This window comes from Odocoileus virginianus, chromosome 16 (genome assembly GCF_023699985.2).
Source record: "Odocoileus virginianus isolate 20LAN1187 ecotype Illinois chromosome 16, Ovbor_1.2, whole genome shotgun sequence".
Lineage (NCBI taxonomy): Eukaryota > Metazoa > Chordata > Mammalia > Artiodactyla > Cervidae > Odocoileus > Odocoileus virginianus.
Genome location: NC_069689.1, coordinates 10,522,056 through 10,537,265, shown reverse-complemented (window position 1 = coordinate 10,537,265; position 15,210 = coordinate 10,522,056). Strand labels below are relative to the sequence as shown.

General features: G+C 43.0%; 1 long non-coding RNA gene across 3 annotated transcripts in view; it reads right to left on the bottom strand.

The window, feature by feature from the left end:
* Positions 1-15,210, bottom strand: part of LOC110150512 (uncharacterized) — a 233,079-nt gene that overhangs the window by 150,408 nt on the left and 67,461 nt on the right. The window lies entirely within an intron of this gene.

The following is a 15,210-nucleotide window of genomic DNA, read 5'->3' as shown; positions in this document are numbered from 1 at the left end:
AAAGAGCCCGTAGTCTCCAAGGCTGGGTTTCTTCAGTCCAAACAACTAACAGGAGGGAGGGAGCACAGCCCCACCATCAACAGACAACTGGATTCAAGTTTTACTGAGCACTGCCCTGCCCATCAGAGAAAGACCCAGTTTTTCCCATCTCCAGTTCCCCCACCCCCAATCACCAAGCTTACAAAAGCCTCTTAGCCTCATCCACCAGAGGGCAGACAGAAGAAGCAGGAAGAACTGCAATACCGGCCACCAGAATGAAAACCACACCACGGAAAGTTAATCAAAATGAAAAGACAGAAAATTGTGTTCCAGATGAAGGGACAAAACCCCAGAAAAACAGCTAAATGAACTGGAGACAGGCAACCTTCCAGAAAAAGTAGTCAGAACAATGACAGTGAAGATGATCCAGGGTTGGGAAAACAATGGAGAAGATGCAAGAGCTGTTTAACAAAGACGTAGAAGGACTAAAGAACAGAGATAAGCAATACACTACAAGGAATCGACAGCAGAATAACTGAGGCAGAAGAACAGAGAAGTGACCTGGAAGACAGAATGGTAGAAATCACTGCCACAAAACGGCATAGAGAAAAGAGAATGAAAAAAAATTGAAGACAGCCTAAGAGACCTCTGGGACAACATTAAACACACCAACATTCACATTATAGGGGTCCCAGAAGGAGAAGACAGAGAGAAAGGACCCAAAATCCAGTGTACTTTTCATCTCACACATTGTGGCATTCATCTCTATAAATCTAATTCAGGTCATTTGGATATGTTCCAGGTCTCTACCTAAACTTTTTTTTTTAACATACAGAACATAGCTATAGAAACATCTTAAAGTCCTTATCTGCTAAATCTAACATTTGTGTTGGTCTGAGTTGATTTTGATTGGTTGATTGACTGATTATTCTCATAATGGGTTGTATTTTCATGTTTCTCTGCACATCTGATAATTTGGAATTCAATACCAGACATTGCAAATTTTACCTGGTCAGGTGCTGGACTTTTTTATTTCTATTAATAATCTTGCACTTTCTTGGCCTAACTAGAGGATGACATGAAGTTACCTGGAAAAAAAGTTGATTTTCAGGTCTTTTTTCACGATTTATTAGAGCTTGGTCTAAGTCTAATTACTCCCCCACTAGGAAGGCAAGACCTTCCACAGAATGCTACCCATGCCCATGAGTTATGGGTGTTCCAGTCTGGCTGATGGGAGCAGGCACTGTTCCTGGCCCTCCATGCTTGCCTTTTGGATACATTCCCCCAAATTGAGGTAATTTCCTTTCAGGCATGTGAGGATCGTGCTCTGCTAAGCACCCGAGGAGGAACTCCTGCAGTTCCCCAGACTTCGCCGTCTAGACCCTACTCTCTAGCGCTCTTCCCTGCAAACTTCAGCTGCCTCAGTCTCCCCAGACTTTCAGCTCCTTGTCCTCAGCTCGGCAAGTCACCCAGGCTCTGTCTGGGTTCCATGTTCTTACGCAGCAGCCCAGAAATTTTGTCAAAGCAGTAAGTAAGCTGGGGCAATCCTAGGGCTCACTCAGTCACTAAGCACGTCTCAGGGATCTATACGTCCTTTGTTGGGTAATTCCCCGGTGCTTTGAAAATACTGTTTTATATCTCTCATCTGGTTTTTAGTTTTTAGTTTTTAGTTTTTCATTTCACGTATGAGGATAAATCTAATCCCTTGGGACTCTATTTTGTGTGGAAGCAGAAGAATCAAAGGAAATATTTGTATCCACTTTGCGGAATTAAGGGGCTTCCCTAGTAGTTCAGCTGGTAAAGAATCCACCTGCAATGCAGGAGACCCTGGTGTGATTCCTGGGTCAGGAATGTCCACTGGAGAAGGGAACGGCTACCCACTCCAGTATTCTGGCTGGAGAATTCCATGGACTGTATAGTCCATGTAGTCACAAAGAGTCAGACACAACTGATCAGCTTTCTCTTCACTGCAGAAATAAAGGTATAATTTACATATGACAAAACAAGCCCATTTTAAGTTGCTAGATAAATTCTCCCAATGCTAAAGAGATTTGTCTTCATGTTACTGAGATTTATAAGTTCTCTATATATTCAAAATACAAGATTTTTAAAGATATGTATAATGAATATCAATAATCTCAGATATGCAGATGATACCACCCTTATGGCAGAAAGCAAAGAACTAAAGAGCCTCTTGATGGATGTGAAAAAGGAAAGTGAAAAATCTGGCTTAAAACTCAACATTCAGAAAACAAAGATCATGGCATCCAGTCCCTTCACCTCATGGTAAATAGATGGAGAAACAATGGAAACAGTGATGGACTATATCTGCAGATGGTAACCGCAGCCATGAAATTAAAAGACACTTGCTCCTTGTAAGAAAAATTATGATCAACCTAGATAGCATATTAAAAAGCAGAGACATTACTTTGCCAACAAAGATCCATCTAGTCAAAGCTATCACTTTTCCAGTAGTCATGTATGGTTTTGAGAGTTGGACTATAAAGAAAGCTGAGTGCTGAAGAATTGATGTTTTTGAACTGTGGTGTTGGAGAAGACTCTTGAGAGTCCCTTGGACTGCAAGGATATCCAACCAGTCCGTCCTAAAGGAAATCAGTCCTGAATATTCACTGGAAGGACTGATGCTGAAGCTCAAACTCCAATACTTTGGCCACCTGATGCCAAGAACTGACTCATTTGAAAAGACCCTGATGCTGGGAAAGATTGAAGGCAGGAGAAGGGGGAAACAGAGAATGAGATGGTTGGATAGCATCACCGACTCGATGGACATGAGTTTGAGTAAAGCTCCAGGAGTTATTGGACAAGGAAGCCTGGCGTGCTGCAGTCCATGGGGTCGCAGAGTCAGACACAACTGAGCGACTGAACTGATAATGAATATTCTCTCTTCTTCACTGTCTTGCCTTGTAATTTTAATAGTGTATTCTGAAAGGCAAGTTTATACTTTTGATAAATTCCAAATTACTTTTTATAATTTTTGATTTGTGTATGTGTGACCTATTGAAGAAAATTTTGCCTACTCCAAGGTCACAATTTTTCCAATGTTTTCAATGTTTTTCCAATGTTTTCTTCCAGAAGTTTCATTCTTTCATACTTTAAATATATATCTATGTTTCACTTGGAATTAACCTTTTGCTATATCATAAGGGGCTTCTCTGGGGGCTCAACAGTAAAGAATCTGCTTGCCAATGTAGGAGACACACGTTCAAACCCTCGGTCAGAAAGATCCCCAGAGAAGGAAATGGCAACCACTCCAGTAGTCTTGCCTGGGAAATCCCAGGGACAGAGGAACCGGACGGCATTCAGTCCACGGGGATGCAAAGAGTTGGACACGACTGAGCAACTTAACAACAACACGTCATGAGACAAGAGTCCATTTTCACATCTTCCCGTGGATATCCAGATTACAGCACCATTTCTGTTCCATTGACCATATGTCTGTCTGCCGATATTACACTATCTTGATTCCTGTAGCTTGATAGTGGGTCTCAAAATCGGGCAGCTCAAGCTCTCCAGCATTGCTATTCTTATTCAAAATGCTCCAGCTATTTTAGATCCTTTAAAGCCCTATATGAGGTTTAGAATCAGCGGTCAATTTCAGCCAAAACACAGGCACACTGGGGGTGGACATCTTAACATCACTGAGTCTTCCGGTCCACACGCAAGGATCTCCTCATTTACTTATCTCTTCTTTAACTTTGTTCAGAAATGCATCGTAATTTTTAGTATTCGGGTCTTTGCATATTTTGTTGAAGTTATCCCTGGTTATTCCAAGTTTTTCTTAAGCTACTATAAATTAGTTACCAGTATATAGTGATATTATAGGTATCCTAAAATCCTGCTAAGCTCACTTATTAATTCTAGTAAACTTTAAAAATAGCTTCCTTAGGATCTTCTTCTTATACAATCAGTCACCTGTGAATACAGATGGTTTTATCTCATCTTTTTCTATCTGAATGCCTTTCATTTCTCTGCAGTACCCTTACTGTACTGGGAATGACACCCAATAAAATGTTGAATAAAAAAGTAGAAAGAGTGAACATCTTTTCTGTGTTCTTTGTTTAAGGAGGAAAACAATCAGTCCTTTATCATTATGTATGATGCTAGCTGTAGGCTTTTCAAAAATGTTCTTTATAAGATTGAGGAAATTCCCTTCTATTTCTTGCTTAGTGAGAGTTTTTATCATTAATGAGTGCTGATTTTTGTCAATTACTTTTTCTGAAACAACTGATATGATCATATGAATTTTCTCTTTTGTCCTGTGGCTATGGTAAATAAGATTAACTTTTTAATGTTAAGCCGACCTTGTATTTCTGGAGTAATCCCAATTGATCACAGTGCATTATCGATTTATTACATTGTCAGATTTGCTTTGATAATATTTCATTAAGGATTGTTTCTTCTATGTTTATGAGGGACATGGTCTGTAGTTTTCCTACAAAGACTTGTAAAATAAGTTTAAAAGTTTTTCCATCTTCCTCTGTTTTTCTGAAAGAATTTGTGTAAGGTTAATATCATTACTTAAATATTTTCTATAATTCACCTCTGAGGCCATCTGAACTAGAATCTTTGTGGGAAGATTCAATTATTACAAATTCAATTAAAGTAATAGCTATGGAGTTATTCTGTTTTTTATCTCTTATTAAATCAGTGTTGTTATTTCTGTCTTTCAAGAAACATGTCAAGCAAACAAAATATTTTGAAAAGAAATATGTGTTCATTTCTACATACATACGATAGAATACTACTCAGCCACAAAAAAAAGAATGAAATAATGCCATTTTCAGAAACATGGATAGAACTAGAGATTACCATACTAAGTCACAAAAAAAGAAAGATTAGTACCATGTGATGTCACTGACACATAGAATCTAAAATAATACACAAATGAGCCTACCTATAAAAGTAAAACAAACTCACTGACATAGAGAACAGACATTTGGAATACACCTGTAGTCGCCAAAGTGGGCAGGTAGGTAGGAGAGGGATGGATCGGGACTCTGGGATTAGCAGATACAAACTATTATATATAGATGGAGGAGATGGCAACCCACTCCAGTATTCTTGCCTGGAAGATTCTATGGACAGAAAAACCTGGCAGGCTACAGTCCATGGGGTCACAAAGAATCAGACACAACTGAGCAACTAACATACATTATATATATAATGGATAAACAACAAAGTCCTACTGTATAACACAGGGAACTATATTCAATATCCTGTGATAAAACATAATGGAATATGAAAAAGAATGTATATACTGAATCACTTTGCTTTGACAGCAGAAATTAACACAACATTGTAAATCAACTATACTTCAATTTTTAAAAAACCTAATGTAACAAATTCATTTCCATTTCACCCAAGTTATAGATGCATGGCCTGAAGTTGCTCATTGTGCTGTCTTGTAAATCTTTTAAAGTCTGCAGGATTTGTAGTGATTTCCCCTCTTTCACTCTTAATGTTAGTAATTTGTGCTTTTACTCTTCTTTTTCAATTTTATTCAATGTTTGTTAATTGCATTGATCTTTACAAAGAAGCAGCTTTTGTTTGTGTGGATATTCTTGTATTTTTCCCACCTTTCTTTCATTTACTTCTGCTTTTACCTATCTCGGGACTCCCCTGCTGGCTCAGTGGGTAAAGAGTCTGCCTGCAATGGCAAGAGACACAGGAGACATGGGTTTGATCCCTGGACCCGGAAGATCCCCTGGAGAAGGGAAAGGCAACCCACTTCAGTATTCTTGCCTGGGAAATTCCTTGGACAGAAGAGCCTGGTGGGCTACAGTCCATGGGGTCACAAAGAGTCAGACACGACCGAGCAGACAGCACACTGGCATTATCTATCTTATTTTCTTTTTTCTACTTATTTTAACTTCAATTTGCTCTTCTCCCTCTAGTTTAAAATAATACTTAGGATCTTTCTTCCCTTCTAGTATAAATATTTAAAGTGACACATGTTCCCCTCCATCAGTGTTCTAGCTACATTTCACTCATTACAGTACACTGTGGTCAAGTTTTCACTCAGCTCAACAAAATTGTTTTAATTGTCCCTAAGAAATCTTTTCTGTCCCATGGATTATTTAGAAGTGTGGATTGTGCTCAAACTGCTGACATTTCAGAGATTTTGAAGATTTCTTTCTGTTACTGACTTACAATTTCATCTCCAAACTGCTTAGCTCAGCTTTCAAGGCTCGACACGATCAAGCCCCATCTAATCGATGGTGCATTTGCTGTCTCCAGGATCCCACACAGATCAATCTTGTCTCCCTACACAAACCATGTCCCCTATGTACTGCTACATTCAGCTGAGACCCGGTGTGACTTCTCGGCTTTCCAGAGAACTCAGGAGCTCATCCCACGCCTCCAGGATGGACCGCAAGCAGTCAGCACACACCTCCGGCTCAGCCCTGCTGCACCGAGTCATGAGTAGTGGTTTACCATCTGGCTCTGCGGGAATCTGTGCTGTAGGGAGGCAGGAACCAGGTCTTCTCAACGTGCAGAGCCTCAGCCTGCAGCCGGGCAGGAAGAGCTGTTTGGTGAATATGGGAGGAAAAGGGGGCAAAGAGGAGGTGCTACGGACTGCATGTTTGCAGGCTCCCAGCCCCCATGTGATGGTATCTGGAGGTGGGGTCTTTGGGAGGGAATTAGATAAGGTCATGAGGGTGGGGCTTCCATGATGGGACTGGTACCCTGCTAAGGAGGATGCAAAGACCCGAGCTCTCTCTCCACCACGTGACGACACAGCAAGAAGGTGGCCAGGAACTGGGTCCTCACCAGACATCAGATCTGCTAGCAATGAACTATGAGACATAAAGGTTCATTTTTAAGCCACACAGTCTATGCTAGTTTGTTTTGTCAACTTGAAGTGCTAAAGACGGGATGAGAATGCCATTCAGTACGAGGGGCTAACAGGAAAACCCATCAGGAGATGGGGGTGGGGTGGGGCACATCTAAGTGAAGGGAACTGAGAGTGTTAGCCACTCAGTCATGTCCGACCTTGCGACCCCATGAGCTGTATAGCCCACCAGGCTCCTCTGTCCTTGGGATTCTCCAGGCAAGAGCACTGGAATGAGTTGCCATTCCTTTCTCCAGGGGATCTTCCCAACCCAGCAATCGAACCCAGGTCTCCCATATTGCAGGCAGATTCTTTACCATTTGAGCTACCCAGGAAGCCCTACAACTAACTACAGTATTCCAAGATTCTTGGGAACAGCCTGAAAGCTCATTGGCTCACCTTTTCTCCTGCTCAAGTTCATCAGATATTGATTAGGGTTCATCAGTTACAAGACTGGGCTCACACAGACAATCTGTCTCCAGTCCCCACCGGCGGGGTGGGGATCCCCAGCCCAGGCGGCTCAGCAACTTGCAAAGAGCCAAACGACAACCGTTGGCAGCTTTGGAGACCCCACTCCGAATCAAGACAAGGCGTTGAAAAAGGACATCCAGGAGAAAAAAAAACAACATTATATAATATATGGAAATCAGTCCAGGAAACAGGCTACGGCCTCAGCACCACAGCAGCTGAGATGCAGCACAAGCCTGGGAACCAGTAAACCCATCTACTGTAGGCACTGAAATGCAGGAAAAGATAAGCCAGGATTTGCAAGGGGCTTCAGTTGTCACTTTAAACAAACAGCTCCTAGTTTAAAAAAAAAATCATCTTCTCCGGTCTCACACTATCTTTCTTGTTCAAGGGTCTAGCCATATCTTTAAAAGACGAAAATCGCAAAAACTGAAATGACTTAAATGCTGGTGTGAAAAGACTGACAAACTAATCCAACTCCTGAGGGAGACAGAGCCTTTCTCCAGGGCCCCTGTCGCATGCAATCAGTTCCTGACCAGGCTTCGTACAGAGACACCTGGTTTGGTGGGAGGAATTGAGGAGGATTTTCTAAATGTCGGAGAATCGACAAATACAGAGTCCCTGAACTAGAAGGAAGCTTGGGGGAAAAAAAGCATCCCAACTTTTTATTTTAAAGACTGAGGGCTCAGAGGTGGAGAGATGCTTAACAAATGTTAAGCAGGACATTCTTGGACGTGGGTACTAATACGAACTACTGCATTGCTCTCTAATGCTCTCGGTCCTTGAGGTCACTGGGACCCTGCTGAACTGCTCCCATCTTAACAGCACCCCTTAAAAGAGGGGTGGCAGGGGTGAATCTGCAAATCCCATTTGGCCAAAATGTGGCGTGGGATGACTTGTCATCAGACCGCCCCAGACATAGGACAGGCCTTCCTAAAAGGATGCATGTAGCCAAAGACCTTGGCCCATCAAAGATATGTTATATGTGGAAAGAAGAGCTTCTGCCTGCGTTTTCAGCTCTCGTGTGGCTTCAGTAGACATTCTGTATTGTTTTAACATGCTTTTTAAATGCGTGTAAGAGAAAAAACTTACATAAGCCTTTGGACCAGTTCCCTAAGGAAAGAAGAAAATGTCAACTTGCAGTTAATAAGGAGCAGATACTTTTTCAACAGGGCTGCCTTTCCCCAGCTGGACATGGGACCATGATGGCCAAGCGGCAGGACGGTTATCCGTTGTAAGAGGTGCTGTCTCCCCAGGAAACCAGGAACTCTTTGAGAACCAACTTTCTATTGTTCTGACTTTCAGCGCATCCATTGATTACCAGGAAGAGTTATGCCTCAGGTGAACCAAGCCAGGATTTTGCACAAACTATGTTTAATGCTCTTTACTTATGTCTCAGCCTACACTGTGCTATTTTTGCAACTTCTCGTGAGTTCTAGACTACTTCAAAATTTTAAAACTGTATACAAGAAGTGTGGTTATGTTATCTGCATCTTTTCAAATATGGGCACCATGTATTAATATCATGGAAGGTAGGGGTCTTGCCCAAGGTATGCTGACCCCGTGTATCAGTCAGGGTGAGCCTGCTGACGCTGCAGAAGGACAATCCCCAACCTCAGGGACACACGATGTGGCCATCGAGGGTGGGCTAGGAGCTTGGCTCTGAATCAGGGTCATCCCTGATCGGGAGGACTGACCCAGGACAGAGGGCAGCCCCCACCCAGAGCGCTGGGGGCACCGTGGCAGAGAGGGGGCATGGCCAGAGGTGCCCCGGCTCTTCGAGCGGCCACCTGGAAATGACTGATGTCACCCCCATTCACAGTCCACTGGGCACAGTCCGCTAGCTGGCAGTGGGCAGAGAAAGTCTATCCTGCCATGCAGAGGTGAGGGAGAGATAGAGAGACAGAGCCAGGACCACATACTAGAGAGCGGGTGTCTTTGAGCCCAAATGGGACCCGGCACCCTTTGATCATACAGCCTGTGTCCTTTCCGCTATACCCCGCAGTTGCACTACTGTTTTCAGTAAAAAGGAAAAGTTTAAATATTATGTACTTCAGCCTCTCTTTCAAAAGTTAAAAGATGGAGGTGTAAAACCTAAAGCATCTCTTAAACTACCCCCAACTTTAAATGACGTCTCCTCTGCTCCTCGGAGAAGCATTAGCAGGTAATATACCCGATAATTAGAGAACTTTGAATACTGGATAAAGAACCAAAAGTTTTATTTGAGGGCGTCCCAAATACCACATAGGGCCTACTGATTCTAATAAATTATTTACTGCTTATCTGAAATCCAAATTTAACTGGGCATTCTCCTTGAGGTGAGGTGCGTTATTTTTATTTCATTTTGTTTTGTTGCTAAATCTGTCCACCCTCTCTCATAGGTGGGGGCCATCATCCTACTAAAAATGTATGAAACGATAAGAACTGGAAAATTAAAATAATAGAAAAATATGTAAGGTCAACGGAGCACTGATACCTACAGAGGAGCCAGGAACTGTTCCTCAGATAAAACCGTAAATTCAGAGGATGACCCAGTGGGATGATGTCTGTGCTCCCTACGAGCTCCTCTCTCCCCATTAACCCTCAGAAAACACTTGCTCGCTGGGTCTACTGCTTCCGAATAAAACTCCAGCTGTGATAGATCCCCCATTCTACATCACATGGCCTTTCAGAACCCAAGGAGTGAGGCCTAGTTTTGACCCTACTTCCCAACAAGCAGCATGTGGCCTGGTACTGTTGACAAACCAAACTTGGGTCTGCTCATCCTCCAGAGGTAAACCCCGTCTACTGACACCAGGCTGTGCTCCGGGAAAGCGAAGCTTTTACTGCAGGTGCCAAGCAAGGAGTCCAGGTAGCTGGTGCTCAAAACACTCAAGATCCCCAGCGGCTTTCAGGGAAAGGTTTTCAAAGACAGGGGAAGGGAAAGAGCTGCAGCCTGTGTGATCAACTTGTGGACATTCTTCTGATTGGCTGGTGGTGAGGTAATCAGGAGTCAACCTCATCAGCCTCCTGGTTCCAACCAGTCTGGGGTGCATGTGCTTGTGGGCACCATCTAGTCAACTTCTTCCACATGGTGGGGATTTCAGTATCTGCAAAACAGCTCAAGGACTTGACCCAGAATATTATCAACAGCCCTTGAGGGGGAACTAAAGGTCCCTGACCTTGTATAATGACTAAACTATTATTTTGTCTTCCTTGACTGGTTTTCTTTGTTTTTGCATTTTCTCATGTCTCTGGTTAAATTTATTCTTTGGAACTCGGGCAAGGCCTAGGAGGCTAAAGTTCTGCGAATAACAGGTAGATGAAGGATGTGGTGGAGGGTCTGTCCCAGGAAGGCCCCAAAGTGTCCTCCACAGTTACAGGGCAAGGAGGACCTGGATAAATGTTCAGTGGACAGAATGGAATTGGAAGGAAAAAAGAAGGGAAGAAAGGAAGGAAGGCAGGAAGGGAGGGAGGGAAGGAAACACACACACTATAATTGCTGGGTGTGAACTCTACACAAGGTAACAATTCCACTACAGTAGCATCTGAGTGCAGCTAATCCAGTTAAATATTTTCCAGATGGAGTTAATGGAATATACATTTTCTCATTTATCTTCACTTTTTTACTATCTTCCTATGTTTTTGGAACTGCTTAAAAATTATTTACTGAAAAAGACACATGCACCCCAATGGTCATTGTAGCACTGTTTACAATATCCAGGACATGGAAACAAACTAAATGTCCATCAACAGAGGAAAGGTTAAAGAAGATGTGGTGCATATAGACAGTGAAGGAATGAAACTGGGCCATTTGTAGAGAGGTGGATGGACCTAGATACTGTCATATAGAGTGAAGAAAGTCAAAAAGAGAAAAACAAATACCATAGATTAATGTATATATGTGGAATCTGAAACAACTGGTATAGACAATCTTATTTACAAAGCAAAAATAGAGACAAAGATATAGAGAACAAAGGTATGGATACCAAGTTGGGGTGGGAGGTTGGGATTGACAAATATACACTACTGATGGAAGTCAAAGTCGCTTAGTTGTGTCCAACTCGGTGCAACCCCATGGAATAGTCCATGGAATTCTCCAGGCCAGAATACTGGAGTGGGTAGCCATTCCCTTCTCCAGATTCTCCCTTCTCCAGTTCCCAACCCAGGGATCGAACCCAGGTCTTTTGCATGACAGGCGGATTCTCTACCAGCTGAGTCACAGTGAAGCCCATACACTACTGATACTATGTATAGAGTAGATAACCAGAACCTACCGTATAGCACAGGAAATTCTACCTAATTCTCTATAGTGACCTAAATGGGAAGGAAATCCAAAAAATGAGGGACATATGTATACATACAGCTGATTCCTATAGCAACCTAGACAGCATATTAAAAAGCAGAGACATTACTTTGCCAACAAAGGTCCGTCTAGTCAAGGCTATGGTTTTTCCAGTGGTCATGTATGGATGTGAGAGTTGGACTATAAAGAAAGCTGAGTGCAGAAGAATTGATGCTTTTCAACGGTGGTGTTGGAGAAGACTCTTGAGAGTCCCTTGGACTGCAAGGAGATCCAACCAGTCCATCCTAAGGGAGATCAGTCCTGGGTGTTCATTGGAAGGACTGATGTTGAAGCTGAAACTCCAATACTTTGGCCCCCTGATGCAGAGAGCTGACTCATTTGAAAAGACCCTGATGCTGGGAAAGATTGAGGGCAGGAGGAAAAGCGGACGGCAGAGGATGAATGGTTGGATGGCATCACCGACACAATGAACATGGGTTTGGGTGGACTCCAGGAGTTGGTGATGGACAGGCAGGCCTGGCGTGCTGTGGTTCATGGGGTCGCAAAGAGTCAGACACGACTGAGTGACTGAACTCAACTGAACTGATAGCTGATTTACTCTGCTTTACAGCAAAAATGAACAAAACATTGTAAAGCAACTATACTTCCAGTTTTAAAAAAAAACACTTTTAAATGTCTCTCAACAAAATAGAAAATAAAATGATTTAATGAAACTAAAAAATTTTTTAAAAAAGAGGTTACTGTCTTCTGCATAATGAAATGAGGAGGATTGCAACTGAGCCTGACACTTATTCTTTAGTTAATTCAATTGTGCCTAATTATCTTGTTGCTTTGCAATCCAGCCTTCTCCCAACCAACACCAGCCCCGGCAACACTCCTCATAATTGCAGAGCAGTGTGAGGCGATATCTTAAATTTAAGAGGAGCAATCCTCTGCATCCTAACTTCTCTGCCATGTCCCCGAATGCCTCTGAGCATGTGGAAAAGAAAGCATCCAGCTTTTGCTCTGACGTGTGTGAGGGATCTGTGACTGTGTTCCCATTATGTATCCCCCTGCACACCAGTTGACACTCTCTGTCCATTTGGAAATTGATGGGGCATTTTAGAAGAATCACCAAAAACCAGCCTGAGACAAGATGAACCACCTCAAAATGAATTAACTCCAACATTTCCACAGAAGATAAAACACATCAAGATACAGATCTGCCTTGAGCAACTCCTGGCTTTGGGGCTATTATTTGATTGCTCGATTTCTCTGGCCAGTTACTCCAGGTTTTTACAAATTTTCCTCTGTGTCTATGCTGTTTTCTGTAATTAGAAAAATTTTTCAAATACTCCCAAACTCTTCTAAACTTCAAAATTATACCCTGAAGTCAAGTTTGCAACAAAAGTGGGACTTCTCTGGTTTACCTTCACTGTAATTTGGTTTGGGAAAATGTGGTTTTCAGACATAGCAAAGAAAAACGGTTTTCAGAACTCAAGCTGTCTTTGGTGAAATGTTATTTTTCACCGAATATGTGTTTCCATGAGAAATGTTCTGTAGCAGCTGGAGGGTCAGCCAGCTGAGCTCGGCACTGAAACACACCCAAGCCTAGAGTAAATTCTTAGGACGCTCACCTCTAGGTCCTGAGAATGGTCTAGTCTTTCCTTACAAGGACCAGGAGATATGGCCTGATGCCTAAGCAAAAGGAAAGAGTGAAGTGTTCCTCTCCCAGACACTAGAAGATGAGCAGAGGGATAAGATGGCAATGAATGAGAGCTCTCTATTACAGATACACATGGTAACAAGGAAAGAGGAGGGGAAAAGGTACTTAATCTAAGAGATTAAAAATCAGATTGAGTTAAACCAAAAGGTGCGATGGAATATGCTGAAGCAGTACAGATATGTATGTACCTCCTTCCTTTCTCTGACATCACTAAATCCAGAATTTTCTACCACTGAATGAAAAAGTGGTTCAAAACTCAGAGGAATCATGGGAAAACACAGATACCAGCCTTCTTTCAAACCCAACCTAAAGCTTGGTGGTGCAGATTCACTGTGGCAGACACCCTGGGCTAAAGAGGGCAACCTCCAAGCCAGATGGCCTGCCTTTAGATTCAAGTTCCGCCGTTTAAAAGCTGTGTGACACTGAGCCACGACTTAATCCCCCTGTGCCTCAGTTTCCTCTTCTGTAAAATGGAGCCGATGAGGATATCCTGCTAACTCTGTTCTGAGGACCAAATGCGTTCGTCCACATAAAGTGTTGGGAATGACGGCCTATGGTATGTAGAAAACACTCACTGACGTTCAAGAATCCAGACAACTTCAGGTGAAGTGCCAGTGAAATTCACACCCTCTGGGAGGATCTCAGTTCTTTCGTTGACCTAGAACTCTTTCAGCCAGGCATAAATGCCCCTGCTCCACAGCTCACGTTTGGGAACATTGCTTGAGAGCTTTCCCCATGACCCTCCTAAGAGGCAGAGTTATGATTCCCAGGTCAAACAAAAGCAAACAGAGGCATGAAGATGTTAAGCAATTTGCCTACAGTCAGAGAGCAGCCGAGCAGAGATGCCAGAGCCCACCTGACAAAGACCACCCTGCACCACCAGGCTGCCGTGAGGGCACTGGCCACACACACCCTGCGCGGGCGCCACGTGGGCTGGAACAGGCTGGTCCTTCACACACGGGGGAGTCACAGGGCTTCTGACACTCGGGAGGTTCCTGGACGAGAGCAGTAATGTGCACAGATAATCTAGCCACGCGCATCTGGATGGATTTTTGCTTTTTTTTTTTTTTTTTTTTGCCTTCTCATTCCTAAAGAGATGGGAATAACAGACCACCTTACCTGCCTCCTGAGAAACCTGTGTGAGGGTCAAGAAGCAGCAGTTAGAACCAGACATGGAAGAATGAACTGGTTCAAAACTGGGAGAGGGGTGTATCAAGGCTACATATTGTCACTCTGTTTATTTCATTTCTATGCAGAGTATATCACACGAAATGCCAGGCTGGCTGAATCACAACCTGGGATCAGGACTGTCAGGAGAAATAACAGCCACTTCAGCTATGCAGATGACACCATTCTAATGACAGAAAGCAGAGAGGAACTAAAGAGCCTCTTGATGAGGGTGAAAGAGGAGACAGAAAAAGTTGGCTTAAAACTCAACATTCTAAGATCATGGCATTCAGTCCCATCACTTCATGGCGAATAAATGGGGGGAAAATGGAAACAGTGACAGACTTTATTTTCTTGGGCTCCAAAATCACTGCAGACAGTGACTACAGCCATGAAATTAAAAGACGCTGGCTCCTTGGAAGGAAAGCTATGACAAACCAAGACAGCATATTAAAAAGCAGAGGCATTACTTTACCAACAAAAGTCCATGTAATCAAAGCTGTGGTTTTTCCAGCAGTCTTGTATGGATGTGAGAGTTGGACCATAAAGAAAGCTGAGTGTCAAAGAATTGACCCTTTCGAGCTGTGGTGACAGAGAAGACTCTTGAGAGTCCCTTGGACTGCAAGGAGATCCAACCAGTCAACTCTAAAGGAAATCAACCCTGAATATTCATGGGAACATTCATTGATGTTGAAGCTGCAGCTCCAATACTTAGCCACCTGATGCGAAGAGCCGACTCACTGGAAAAGACCC